The sequence below is a fragment of the Anomalospiza imberbis genome, chromosome 3 (genome assembly GCF_031753505.1).
Source record: "Anomalospiza imberbis isolate Cuckoo-Finch-1a 21T00152 chromosome 3, ASM3175350v1, whole genome shotgun sequence".
NCBI classification, from domain to species: domain Eukaryota; kingdom Metazoa; phylum Chordata; class Aves; order Passeriformes; family Viduidae; genus Anomalospiza; species Anomalospiza imberbis.
The window spans coordinates 111081054-111094175 of NC_089683.1; the positions used below are offsets into that span (position 1 = coordinate 111081054).

The 13122-nt window shown below is 43.0% G+C and overlaps 1 protein-coding gene and 1 long non-coding RNA gene across 5 annotated transcripts in view; both read right to left on the reverse strand.

Annotated features, from left to right (window-relative positions):
* Nucleotides 1–13122, reverse strand: part of COMMD1 (copper metabolism domain containing 1) — a 62420-nt gene that overhangs the window by 24592 nt on the left and 24706 nt on the right. The window lies entirely within an intron of this gene.
* Nucleotides 8408–12084, reverse strand: LOC137471847 (uncharacterized). The gene is made up of 2 exons (XR_010997895.1): nucleotides 11357–12084; nucleotides 8408–11245 (listed from the first exon to the last, which is right to left on the reverse strand). It is a non-coding gene; the product is annotated as an uncharacterized lncRNA (long non-coding RNA).

The window sequence follows — 13122 nt, forward strand, 5'->3', positions numbered from 1 at the left end:
ACAGAAAGGAATTCATGTTGCCATTGTAGGTGATGCTTCAACATCGAATAAATGGCTGGTTTTTAGAACACACTGACATTTTCCAATGAAAGGATAAAACAACCTGGGTTTAATTCTGTCTTCACAGCCATGATGTCAAATCCAGTCCCTCCTGCTCCAAACACCAGACAGTCAGCAACTGGATACATAACAGTTTCCTACAGTTTTGTAAGACAGAATGTCTAGGTAATTTTATTAACCCTATGGTAAACCTTTTATACAGTAACGGGTATTCACTGCAAAAATATTGATATGATGTTAAATTAATTCCATTTAATGATATTAAATTATTCCTTATTTTTAAGATATAAAAATACACTTGTTAAAGACTAATAAAGGCAAAACAGCCTCAGGCAAAAGAAAGAAAGAGAAAAGAAAGCAGAATTAAAGAGGTTTAATTGCTTTTGCAGAAGTGTTCACATCTTTGGTTGCAAGTCTAGAAAACTACTCAGATCCACTCAGAAATATTTCTGTGGGCAACAGATGATCAGTTGGTGGAGGAAGATTTTGTTTCATTTAGAGCATTAGAGATACAAATTCCCTCTTTTTTAATCTATACAAAAGTATTTTTCCATTATTAGTATAACAACTTTTATAAATGTGCAATCCTCACCAAAAATTGCACTCACCTTGAATTTCGTTCTTGTTTTTAAAAGTGAGAAATCAAAGTGTAAAAGACACAGGAGGGAACAGGACACCACTCCAGCTCTGGAGGGGAACAATCGGCAAACTCTCAGCTTTTACCTAAGGATAATGTTACAGGCACAGCTGTTACAATGTCACCGAGTTAACAGGAGTCAAATACCTCACTAAAAATCCCTTTCACAGCAAACCCTTTCATTTCACTCCTTCTCACCTCGAAAAAAGATTAAATAGTGTGACCTCCCAAAAGTGGCTTTGGAGGGATCAAGGGGCAGGACAGGAAAAGATGATGAACCCAGGATGGGCAGCATGGGTACCACAAACAAACTTCTCTGTGCTGCATCACTTGAACTTGGAAGGTGGCTTTTGGAGGTGCTGGCTGAACAACCGACAGGCTTTTACAAATATTTGTGCAATAAACCACACTGAGGAGTATTCACCCCAAGCCCCGCTGGCTGCAGTGCTTAAGGCAGTCTTTGTCAGGCTGAACCTGCCCTCGGAATCGACCCGGGCCACTCCCTGGAGAAGCCTCTCCCTCCACTGACCACACAAGGAACCTACAGAGACAAGACTCAACGCACACCATTCAGAAGCAATTCTGACTGCCAAAAATTAGGTGGGGAATAAATCTTCCCAGATGTCACCTTGTACTTCTTGGAGGCAACCGTTTGAATTTTGTGTTTTGTGTTGTTTGGTTTTCTTTGCTGTTTTTATTCTGACTGCCCATCAGGTCACATTAATTTTGTATCCTCCTAAGGAAAAGATCTCTTCCAAGGACACCTCTGGCACCTTGGATACAAGCTCCAGGAAACTGTTCCCACTATCTAAACTTGAAGAAATAGCCCAAAGGTGTGTATCAGGATCCATAGCACAGAGGGGAAAAACCACCCTGCTTGCAGAAGGACACTCTGTGGGTCCAGCCAAGCTGAAAAAGAATGACGTTCTGCCGTGTCTCAGGAGGACAGCATCTGTCAGCAATTTCACTGATGTGCTGGCACTGAACTTGGGAAACAAATCCCCTCCTTCAGCTGCTGGCGAGAGGAGGAACAAGCTGAACGCTGAGTAATTCCACTGCTTTCACCATAATTCACATTTTCTGACATCATCCCAAGCCCCTGTGTAGCAGGGAAACAGGCAGCCCAGTGTATGGAGGCTACACTAGGGAAGATGAGCATCACATAGAAAAGCTGGAATTCAAGTCCTCATGGAAGCGAATAAACCCCTGCAATATTTCCAGAATTCCTGCTGTAACAACACCTCTCTGAGGCAGCGATATTGCCCCATTTCAGCTACATCCTCAGTGAAACACAAGCCATTAGTACAACAGTAATTCATCACCTCGAGCCTTATCTTGCTCTCTGGACTCCTTTATAAAAAACAAGGCCAGCCTTAGAGACAGAGCTTTAGCTGAATGAACACAAAACCCCAGGGATTTGCCCAGGACGCTTGACCTCAGGTAGGTGTCGCAGGGATCAGCCCCAGGAAGAGCCTGTGGCCTTCTTTTTGAAGCAGGAGATAAAAAATAAACTATTTTGAATCTCAGATCCTGAGATTAATAACTAATAACCCTCTCAAAAATCAGCAGAAGTCCCTTTTGTTAGATGCTGAAAATTAGCCTTTGTCAAGCCAACACAACAAGCTATTTCGGTATTACAGAACCAGATTTTCTGTGTTTCGATATTTATATTTGTAAAAGTTCTCCCAGAAGAAAGCTCTCCCACTCAAAGATTTATTTCCAGCCCCTGCCCCAGCTTCCAGTAAATTAGTTTCTGGTGCTTCTGGCCACTTGATCCTTATGTGAGCCACGAATAAGGAGAAAAAAGAAACAATTATGGCATGCTTATAGTTTCAGTTGCCATTAACTTGTTTGTTGGCTTTCTCAAACTTCACAGCCCCTCAAAAGAAAGCTTTTTGGATTGCTGAAAACAAGATACGCTTCGGGTTAGGAAGAACTAGGAATTCCAACCTCATTGGGTTAGAGACAGCACAAAGCCTTGCCAGCACCATCCCTCACAGGATAGTCTCAGCTGGATCATGAGACCAACCACTCTCATAGCCCCAAGGAGGAGGATACTGTTCTACCTGGGACTCCAGTATGGTTCTGGAACCACAGGAGGCTTGGCCCTGTTCTGGGATCACAGGGAAGGGAAATGACATAGCCCTGGTGCCACAAGGGATGTCTAAACATGATTCTGAGTTGGTTCTGCTCTTCCACCTGTGGCCATGGCCTTGAGGTCTGTGTGCAAGGCATTTTCCACGTTTTAGAAAATCGTTTCAAGCCCAGAAACAAGACTGTAAAGAATTGCTTCCTGAACAGGTTAAAGGCCAGGGAAGTTAGGAGTATATTGTTCTGTATTTCTACTTTCAGAGAGTTCCTTACCAGTGTTCATTTGAAACCCATGTCCAGAAGCAGAGCTCCATTTGTGTTTCAGTGATCAGCACTTTTACACAGGCACATTCCCATGTCAGAAGCTGCTCTTGTGCAGCTACAGCAGCACAAAGGAGTACAGTGCTGATAAGCCCTAAGCATTAAAAATTAGTTTCTTCTCAGGTAAATAGCATTGACATTGTAGTGGGGATTAGATATGCCTCTTGTTTCAGCATCTTGGAATCAAAGCAATAAAAAACACCTTACAAAAATGATTTGACAAGTACATGCAGGCAGTGTGACAGTGTTTAAGATCACCATGGTACCTGACTGCAATGCTGTTCAATGATGACAGTGACAGCAAGCCAGAAATCTGGAGGTTTTTCAAACAAGACAAGCTCCAAGGCTCCCTTTTAGATTCTCATTTCCTTGCATGGCAAAAGAAAGGGGAGGAAAGTGTACAAAAAAAAGATGTGATGATGATGATTTTGTTGAGTCCCTGGGGGCTGAAACAATTCTACGGTGATGAAGCTTACACTAATAAGCAATTCAGAGATTTAAAAGCAGCATGTACTACCTCCCTTCCCCTTAAAACATTTCCTTAATATAGGAACTATTAGAAATTAAATGCTAGAGGAGAAGCAATATCTTTGAAGATACACAAATACAGTACAAAAAAGCATCTTTGTAAGGTTAGGATTGGTCCCATCCTTCATAAGCATCACATATGGGATTAACCCATAGAATCACAGAATGGATCAGGTTGGGAAAGAACTCTGGAAAGATCACTGAGTCCAACCCATCACCCAACACCACGGAGTCAGTCAGACCATGGCACTGAGTGCCACCTCCACTCTTTCCTGAAACACCTCCAGGGATGGTGACTCCACCACCTCCCTGGGCAGCCCATTCCAAGGCTCAGTCACCTCTTCTGTGAAGAAATTCCTTCTAAAATTTCCAGAAAATACCGCAGAAAGAAGCCAACAGCCTCTCCCAATTTACTTCCATCAACAAACTTCCTCAGTATCCCTTCAAGACCTGTGTGTTTATGGAGATGCTGAAGGGCTCTGGGCCTCAGTGAAACCCCACTGGTGACAGGTTGCCAGCCTGATGTCACCCCATGCAGTGTAACCCACTGAAATAACCAGACCTCTATCCTTGCAAGAACCTCAGAAGAAACACACTCTGGGCATCTCCAGAGCCTCTTCCACCCTGCAGATTTCTCTCCTTGTCAGTAACTGATAATTTGCTCCTGGCACACCCACACACAGCAAGGTGGCAAGGGTGCAGCCTTGTGAGTTTGAACACAAGTTTCCAAAAAAAGTCCATGGGCACGTATGTTTGTGAGGGGGTGAGCTACACGAATACCTAACACATTGCAGTGGCTCAAACGGGAAAATAAGACAAGAAGGAAGAGGGGACAAAGTGAAGAGCAGAAGAAGCCAGAACAGCTTGTTTTAGCCAGCTGTTTGTGCCAGTGGAAGACTGCACATGAAACCAAATACACTGAGAATTTATTAGGGGCATGAAGATGTGCCATTAGCTTTGTAAAGTGTGAGATTTTCAGCCCATGAGCACAGCACAGAACTTACAGTGGCAACTGTAAGATGCAACTTCATTAGTGGTGTAACTCACCAATAATCATAAAACCTTTTTTTTTTCTGTTTAGGTTCTTATGCTATTATTTTAATACTCAAAAATACCCTGGTAGGACATGAAAATCTCCTCCTGCTTAACCAGAAATTCAGACTGTATAGGTAAAGCACTTTGCTTCCATAGAAAAGAGCCCACATCTTTTCCTCAACATCTGACTCACTGTTTTTCACCTGATTTGTCTCTAATTAGTACCAGCCAAGTCTAAAGACTAAACATAAGCCCGAGAGATAAAGGTTTGCTTGCACAGAGGAGTGTGAAACCATGGACAAAAAACATCGTTATAATTTCAAGTGTCAGAGATCTCCATGTTCTCGTTTTCAGCACAAGAAGTCATGTTCCATCCACTCTGGTGACCCCAGCCTCTGCCTTCATCAAAAATACCATTGAGTGTCAAAAGGATGTTGGCATTTGCATTAACAATGTTCATACTGTGAAGCGTGTTTACCGCCAAGGACAGGAAAAGGAAAAAAATACTTATTTCCACGTGCAACGGACCCATTTGTTCACATTTGGTTCTCAAAATCTATTTTCAAGTCAGGCCAACTCACAATAAAGGTCTAAGGAGGGAGATTATTGCAGGCTACAAACAGATGACAGATGAGGTAAGGGGGGGTGAGGGAAGGGATAATGACCCTTTGGCTTGCTGATGCTCAATGAGGCATCTGAAGACTTCATCCAGCCCGTGCACAATCGATTCTCTCCGTAAATCCATCAAACCCCTTGACAGCATCCTGTTTGAAGCTGGGATTGCCACATGATTCACTGCTCCAAAGGGGAAAAACCATCAGTAGGAGGGAGCAGTGTCCTCATGCACCCCACAGCCACACGTCCTGTCGCCAGCGTGAGGTTCCACTGCTCTGGACTGACGGACAACTCTACCTGACAGTGGTGAGCACGTCTTCATGGCAACTACAGATCCCTTAAATGCAAACTGGCTGCTTACTTTCAGGCTGCCCTCTGCCCAATTCTAATCAAGTCTCCAGGGTAATAAGCCTTGTTTGTGTTCATGTGCACCTCAGCTAGCAAAGCCGGTTCTTAGCATAATCATGGCTATGAACAAAATTTTACAGCTTAGCTACACAAATGTACCACATAAAGCTCATTACTTCAAATATATGAGAAGATGCAGGTGCCAAGTAATTCTTCTGTATTCCACCCTTGTTTTTAAAGCTCTGTTCACTAAATCCACAGAATTTTAGACAAGGAGTTTCACTAAAAATTTCAAGTGAAGACTGCTTTAAAAAAAAAAACAAATACCAAACCACACATAACCATAGGAATACAGTCTATTCACAGCTTCCCAGAAAAATCAGCTGTGCTGCAGAGCAAGAACCACACACTGTTTCCATAACACAGTACTGGGGCTCAGCAGGATGATGTAAAGCAACAGCACAGAGACACCCTACAAACCTGAACCTTCCCCAGGACAGCCTCTGTGCCTTCATGTGCCCATGGGCAGCTTTAACCTGAGACACTTTGTGGTCCTGTGCTGTGCTGCACAACTCCAATAAAGGAAAAAAAGCCAGTAGCTCTGCTGATACAAAACAAGAAACCAAGTTCAGGAGTGAGGAGGAAGCTAAGGGAACAAAAAGATGGAGGAAAGAGGCAGAACAGCAGCCTGAGGGGCAGAAGGGAAAAGAGGAGAGGCAGAAGAAATGAAAGCAGAAGCAGCAGAGAAAAACAGGAGGGAAAAGAGAGGCAGAAGAAATGAAAGCAGAAACAGCAGAGAAAAACAGGAGGGAAAAGAGAGGTAGAAGAAATGAAAGCAGAAGCAGCAGAGAAAGAGAAGAGAAATGGGGTCTCACAGCAGCAAGGCAGGCAGTGCTGCTGCCCAGGGGTGACACCTGCAGCTCAGGACCTGCTGGACTCCAAGCCCACTGCATGGTTGCTTTCACCTTTAGCAAAGCCTGAGAGTGAGTGACCTGACCCATTAAAGTGCATGCCGTATAACCATAATACTACATTTTACTAAGTGCAAAATGTTATTGCTTCACACTTGAAAATTTGGAAAAAGCAAGATGTTCAGAGAAGGATAGAGGATGAATAATACCTGGAATTGGCACGGAGCACAGGTCTCTGGGGAAACCACTTCAGATAAAAGGCAGCATTTGATGTAGGTTCTAACAACAGGGAAAGGAAAGAGAAGCACTAAAAGTCATTTCCCAGATTTTGGATGGGCAGGATATTAATAATCTGCTCCAATATACCTCCATTTCAGATTTTTTCTGGCTGAAAAAAAAATCCCACTAATATTTTCTCCAGTGGCTTACAGATATGACGAGTGTTCTGCCATTATAATGCATGGAGCCATTAAATAAATTTCTTTGCCCACAGGTAAATGTTCTTGTGTGCATACAGGAGGCCCAAGCCAACATTTGTCCAGGTGATAAGTCACTGTGTGTTCCATGTTTTTTCCAGGCTTAGCCAGAGGTGCCTGGGGACTGGTTTGCAGGACTGATGTCCATCAATGCTGTGGCTGCACTGTCTGAGATGTACCCTGGCAATACCACAAAGGCTGTGCACTCTGGGAACTTGGGTTGAGGGTTTTTCACACCAGCCACCAGAATTAATGGAAATCCTTGTGTTTATGTTCTCTGCCTTCAGACTGTATCCTTGAAATGGGAATTAAACCATCATAACTGATTATAAGTATTAATTTATGAGATTTTTATGGCAGTAAGAGGGGTTGCATAGGAGCCTCCACAATAATAAATACCATTGAAATAAACTACAATGAAATTAATAATTTTGTATTCAAAGCACAGCGAAAACAAACATTACACAAAGAGAGAATGAATGAAGAAGACAAATTACTTAGAGCACCCTTTCAATAAACCTCTTATTATTCTGGGCAGTGAATGAAACAGAGTCAGCGTGGGAGAGAAAACAAACACACAACCAGAGCCAAGCAAAGGGCACAGGAGAAAGGAGGGCGCGGAGGAGCCACGCTCAGGCAGGGAATGCTGCCAAACGGGGAAGGCAGTGAGGCAGCAACGGGAGAGGCTTGGTGACAACTCCCTGTCTTCAGGAGAAAGCCCTGCCCTCTGCCAGGACACGGGGCTGCTGGACACTGCTGTCACTTCCTAGGATGGGACATGATGAGCCAGGCTGACCCGGAGCACAACAAGTATTTGAAGTCAGCGTAAATTCCTGGCTGGCAGCAAATCTCATATTGCCTGTTTGCACATGAAAGCACTGGCCATCCTCAGCCCTCTGGCCAGGAGCTCTGTGTGCTGCAGAAAGGGAGGGAAAGGCAGGAGCTGAAAACTCTCCTGGGAGCCAGAAGAGCTCCTGGAGAGCTCTACACGGTGTCAAGCAAACGCACCAAAAGGGGCAGAAGGAAGGACCAGGCTTGGAGCACAGCATCTCAGTTCTCACAGACCCTTCCAAAAAGCAATGCCAGAGAACAGCAACATCCAAACCTCTTTGAAAGAAAGTACTTGCCTGCTCAGAGCAAAAGTCAATGGTTTAGGATAAAAGACAAAGATTTGCTGAACACAGTTTTCTGACCAGGTAGCTTCTGCACAAGGGTCATGGCAAGCCAACATCTTTCAGACAACCCAAAGGCCACTGGGATGTGACAGCACCACTTAACACCCCAGCCCCTCAAACTAAGTTCTCCTTCAGCAGCTGTGGAGAACAGTCCCTTCAGAGGTGAGCAAGTCCTGTTGATCTCCAAGCTCTGTGCCTGGAAAAATAAGCCTCTTATTTTCTTCACTGCCACCTTCCCCAGAGAGCATCTTTAAGGTCTTCAAACCAATCCATTTGTCCATCATCTTCCAAACCCTCGCTCTCAGCTGCAGGTATTGTCTTTCTTCTCCCTTAGCATCCACCCAGCTTGACTTGGTGTGCTTGCAGAGGAAAGTGTCAGGAAACAAAGTGGCCCCGTCACATCTCACATCCAGACCATGACATATCTCAGTGCTCCTGGATCACAGCTTATCCATGCTGTTAACTGTCATGCAAAGCATTTGGTGTGCTTAAACCTGCAAGTACTTCTGCTCAGTAAACTCAGTGCTTGTTCAATATGACTTTAAAAAAAGAAACTCACATTTAAAGAGGTTGTCTTTATAATTTCATTTATAACTTGCATTAATTTTTAGCCCAAGAGTTTTGATTTAATGCAAATACAGGTCTCTCACCCAGCAGCCTGCACTTCTTTGGCTGACAGTTTAATGACATTCACTCAACTACACTTCCCACAGTGTAATGGGAGGTGCTGCATTTCTTTTCTGCTTTTGCTTCCTAAAAAATGAAGGCTGAGGCAGTTTGCCTCCACTGCCCTGAGCTGAACAAAGTGATGAGGTTTTGTCCATACCACTCATTTGAGAGGAGTTGTCAAGCTACATTAACCACCAGGCAGTTCAGACAGAGCTGGAATCTATCTCACCAAACCTTAGGCTCCTAGAGCTGACCTAGTAATGCTTGCTTTCCTTTGCAGTCCCTATTCTTTGAGGGAATAGTCCAAGGCAGACCAGATTTATCATCCCCTCAAGCAGCCTGGGTTTCTCCATCTCCTCTCTGGTGAGCTCTGGGTGACCACCACGATGCAGACGTGGCTCGTTGCTCAGCTCAGCCTTCAGTGAGAAGGAGCACGTGAATCCACACCTCTCTTTCACATTCTCACAGCAGCAGCTATCACAAAAGCCAATTCTGTCAAGTGGCGTGTCTCTTTGTATAATCAAGACATTTGTAGGCAAGAACAGGTTCCAGTCTAATGAAATTTGATCAGACTTGAGCTTTCTCCCAGAGAGCTGCACTTCATAGCTGTCTTGGAGCATCATGGTGATATTTACTGGGAAACATGAGAGTTCCCTTTCTGTAAAAGCAGGCGGTTTACAATTAGCTGCAGACAACTCAAAACGACTGCTCAGAGCAGAAATGTAATTTTCTGAAAGGGGTTATTGGTCCTGACCATGATGCACTGCACTCCTGATCTGTCACACCTCATTACCTCAGACCAAGGAAGTCAGGCCAGTGTAAATGGCTCTAACTGGATACTAGAGACTCTCCTCAGTGCCCGGTCCTTTTAAGATGCTGCCTTCCAGGCTGAAGTCTTCCAAAAAAAAGCAATTATCAAACTCATTTTCTCAAGTCCTGTGGCGTATTTACAGGTTAAATGGAATGAAATTTTTTAATAGTCCTTAAAGCACAGCTTCACTTTTGAGAGTGATTCAACAGAAATGGAATCAATTGACTGAAAAGTTTATTGCCTGTAAGCATTCAAATACCACTTCAGAGGCTTAAAAAAATCCTGATATTATAGCAGCTTTGCATGTTCAACCAAGATTCAGAAGCTGTCTAATTCTAATTCCAGTAGTAATTTGTATCTCATTTAGTTAGGCCACTGCAAATTAAATACAGGGCAAGCACATCCCTGATTTGCATTGGTGGAGCTTGACCATATTTGAACATGAGGAAACTTTTCTCTTTTCATCTTCTATCTGCCTGTCTAACTCCACTTAATGCAGTCTGGGAACTCAAATTACACAAATACCACAATCCTCACTAGGTCTCCACTGATGCAATTTATCACAATTCAATCATTAGGAATGGGACATTGTGTGAAAGGAACACTGATTCCCAGCACAGAGGTCCTTTGGTTGTGCATGGTCAGGGTAAAAAGCACCACAAAGTTATTTCTGTACATAAAACAAGAGGTTTTGTACTCTCCTTGTGATTTAAAAGGGAAAAAAAAACCCTGAAAAATTGTTATCAAGTATGGCTACTTCTAAAATTGGGACTGTATTTCAAGCATTTATTAACCAAATTAGGCATATGCAATTTAAATTATGCTTTCCTTGTCATATTAACATATTAATGAATCTACATCAGTGAGTTGAACTAAAAATATATTGACAATTTGCATGTCTGATTATCTCTGTGGAGTTTTGCAACCAACAATTTGAAAGGAGGACAGGAAAAAAAACCCCTTGTGTCAAGGTCTATGCAAAATTACAGCTGCAAGAGGTTTCTTAATCAAAGGATTGTCTTATATCTTTTGTAAGTTAGAATCTCTTTTTAAATGAAGAGGATTTGCTCCAGGAATTATGTTCAAAGTAGTAATTTCCTCAAGTAGTATATAGGACAAAGATATCTTAACCAAAAGCACTTGCCAGTGATTTCCTCCCAACCATCTCCTTTCAGAGAAAAGCAGGGAAACATGCTTCACCCCACTGCCTCTGTAAATATTTTCAAAACAAGCAAAAAGAAAAGAAATTGAACCAGATGCATGTAAGGAAACAGAGAAAGCTATTTTGAGGATGAAATTGTCAACACCAACCAACTTCTTGTAACTATTGAATGAAAAAAGCAACCCTGAACAATAAATGAGTTTATTTGTTAAAGCTGTGAGTAAGTCAGGACTCTGTTGCTGTTCCCAGACTTACAGGATCACTTCAGGCAACTCAGCCAAGCTCTGGCTCAGCTCACCACATTTCCCACTAACACAAGACAAAATAAGCAGGCAAGGAATAGGATCAGTATTTCAATCATGTGTGTCATTACTGCTGTCACAAATCCATGCAGCTGAGAAACTTTCTAGAAACAAAGAATATCAATGCTGTTAAAGCATCGAGATTCCCCCATTCCTGCAATCTGCACAGATTGCCACCTCCAGATCCCCTTTTAGATCATCTCCATATCAGATACCTTTTCCACCCTTCTCCAGATGAACTCCACCACACAAAACTCATCCAACAGCCGTGTCTCTCATTTTCTATTCCTCCTCCATTCTTGGAAGAAAAACTGGCACTTCAGAGAAGTTATCCTCAGCATTCAAGGAGAACTGCTTCATTTCTGTTCAAGAGATCACTAGCTAGAATTTAAAATGGTAGCTCTTTCAACATGTAAGCTTAAAGGAGCATTTTTTCCAAGGCAAGACAGAACTCTCAATTTCTTTTGCTCAATTTTGCCCTCAACCTGTCCCTTCAACAAACTGATCCACACTAAAAATAATGTGGGTGGAAAAAAAAAATAAAAGGGTGGGGAGGGAACAAAAAAAATTTCATTTGGACTCACTCAGCCACTTTCAGCTCCATGAACACGTCACTGCTGGGGCAGCACAAGGCTGAGGACACGCAGCTAAGGGCAGCAACTTTTCAAGCCCACCTTGCAGCAAGGAAAAGACCTGACACCAAAACCACCCTCGCAAAGCCACGTGTGATCTTCTGTGGCAGTTCCATTTACCGCCTTTCTTTCGGTCTATACTTTGACAAGATGAAGCCAGCATACCAAGGAGCTGACAAATCCATTTAATATAGAGGGAAGTGAACCTGCAAAAAAAGGTCTTTGTTTCCTACAGTCCTTCACTCCCTTGGGAAGGGGCATGAGCCTCTCCCAAAACTTCTCTGCTGGCCTCTAGAAGTCCCTAGGCAGCACTGCTAGTGGATGGAACAGCAACTGCAGCAGGAGTGAGAGCCTGCTTTTATCCAAACAGGGCACCAGGATTCCAAGTGCTTCACATGCTGCATTTATGTGCAGGGAGCTCACAGCACCTCAGATACCAACTGCCAAGGACAGCTTTGCACACCAGCAGATTCCAGCCAGCTACCTGTGGAATCACTCTGTCAGAGGTTTTGGAAACAGAATGATAAGAGGAAAAGGAGAAAAAAAAATTTATATTTTTTCATTTTTAAATAGGATGAGTAGAAGCTCTAAAGGGATGGAAAGCCCTAGTTTGCAGAAACTAGAATGGAAATATCTGCTCCATGAAAAGATTACACTGAGAAGTAGCCATGAACTGAAGGGATTTTGCTTTGCCACTGTGGACTGTGTTGTTTCTTCTGTTGCATCAATTCTTGCACAGCAAAAACTGGGGTCCATCTTTTATGAAAAGTATACTAATATATATAGATACACTCATATATTTAGGATAAAGAGAATCCAAAGGATTAAGCAGCAAAAAGAGTGTCATGCCCTATAAGTGTTTCTCCCCAGTTATGTGCTACCTTTCTCCTTTTGTAACTTCTAATACCGTCTCCTGCAGTAGCTCTTCCTAATTAAAAGAAATTAAGAACCTGGTGGTTCTTACTTGCACCCTGAATGCCAATGCTCAGAGATCATGACAAACCTGAAAGGATCCCCAAAGCACTTCTCAGCAGCAACATGGCATAGTGTCAAGAGGGGCAAGGCTGGTCAACTGGCAAAACAACAATTTAAAATGTATTTTGCCAGGCTAGGTCTGTAAAAACAAGATGCTTTGTTAGCCATGGCAGTGGGCATTTATGTTCATAACCAACTCCTTTTTTTCCTGAGTTTCCTAAGAAGAAATTGCTAATGTTGATACCCAAGTCCTCTGAAGAACACAGATGGACAACACCACCAGAGCTAAGAGCAAGCAAAGAGGCTTTGATTTGCTCTATACAGGCTCTCCAGCAAAGAGATTTCCCCTTTTAAAAATGTTTTTCAAGAATCAC